Source organism: Myotis davidii, unplaced genomic scaffold (assembly GCF_000327345.1).
Source record: "Myotis davidii unplaced genomic scaffold, ASM32734v1 scaffold936, whole genome shotgun sequence".
Lineage (NCBI taxonomy): Eukaryota > Metazoa > Chordata > Mammalia > Chiroptera > Vespertilionidae > Myotis > Myotis davidii.
This window is the reverse complement of record NW_006287077.1, coordinates 353,066-354,291: the sequence shown is the minus strand read 5'-3', so window position 1 is coordinate 354,291 and position 1,226 is coordinate 353,066. Positions and strand designations below refer to the sequence as shown.

The window sequence follows — 1,226 nt, the reverse complement described above, 5'->3', positions numbered from 1 at the left end:
GGCCAGAGCGCCCAGCTCTCCCAGCACCAGCGCGTCCACAGCGCGCAGTAGGGCGCTCACCAACCCGGCCCACCTCGGCCTCTGTGCCCACGCGGGGCAGGGGCGGCACACCTGCCCACGGGTTGTGAGGCCTCCGCCCGCCGCAGGGCCCGGCCCGGTAGATGCTCAATAAACAGTAGAAGGAACCTGGTCTGCGTCTCCGCGCGGGTCCCTCTCCAACAACTAACTCCACACACCCACCCTTCCCACTGCGACCTCGCGGTCCCCGAGAGCCGTGACCCCCGAAGAGGTGGCTCCTAGCAGCGCCTGCACGTCTGTGGGTGCCTCCTCTTAGGACTCCAGTGCAGTTTGCACAAGACACACACACCCGCTGCCCGAGCCCGGTGCCGGGAGGGCCTGGAAGGCCTAGTTCTCCTTGGCTGGCAAAGCTCATCGGATGCAGACAAGCAAGCCGGTGCCCGGCAGCCCAGATACGGCCTGGCGCGTGTCTGTCAAACTTTAAACCTGGGAAGACATCCCTGAGGTGAAAAAGCTGGAAGGTTTTATCTGGAAATACACATTCTTGCAGACTTTCCCGCATCCTCCTACGGAAACAGGGTGGGGGCAGGCCCCAGGCCAGTTCCCAGCCCTCCAGCGGGCATTCCCACCACCACCCCCTGCCCCCCCGGGCTGCACGTCCACCCTCACTCCTCTCCATCGTGTCCTGCCTTCCCGCCAGGCACTGGCCCTGGCTTCCCTGGGGCTTTGCAGGTGCCAAGCGCTTGCTGCCTCCCAGAGGCTCAAGCCCCTCCGCAGGCAAACCGGCTGTGCCCTCTGCACCTCCGGTGGCCGTAAGGGTGACAAAAAAGACGCAGCTGCACCGCTTCCAACCCGGCCCCCGCCTCCGTTCGGCCACCCCCTCCCTGGTCCGGCCCCCATGGCCGCCTTTGCCCAGAGTTGTTTGCACGGCTGAGTCGAAGCCATGACGTTAGCCCAGCGTCACCTCTCCAAGGAGCCCACTCCCTGTGCCCAGAGACGGACACGCGGGCCAGGCTGGCCAGAACCGCCACCCGAGACTCTGGCTGGGAAAAGGATGGTCATCCACCCTCACGAGGAGACCAAAGACAAGAGCAGAGCGGCCAGCAAGAACGGGGAGGGAGGGCCCTGACTCCCAGGACCAGTCCCGCCTGCAGCCTGGGAACGCCGGCGTGCACCCCCGCACATCGCCAGCACCCCGCTCTCCTGGG

The 1,226-nt window shown here is 66.2% G+C and overlaps 1 long non-coding RNA gene across 1 annotated transcript in view; it reads right to left on the bottom strand.

Moving 5' to 3' along the window:
* Positions 1-1,226, bottom strand: part of LOC107182332 — a 6,384-nt gene that overhangs the window by 4,181 nt on the left and 977 nt on the right. The window lies entirely within an intron of this gene.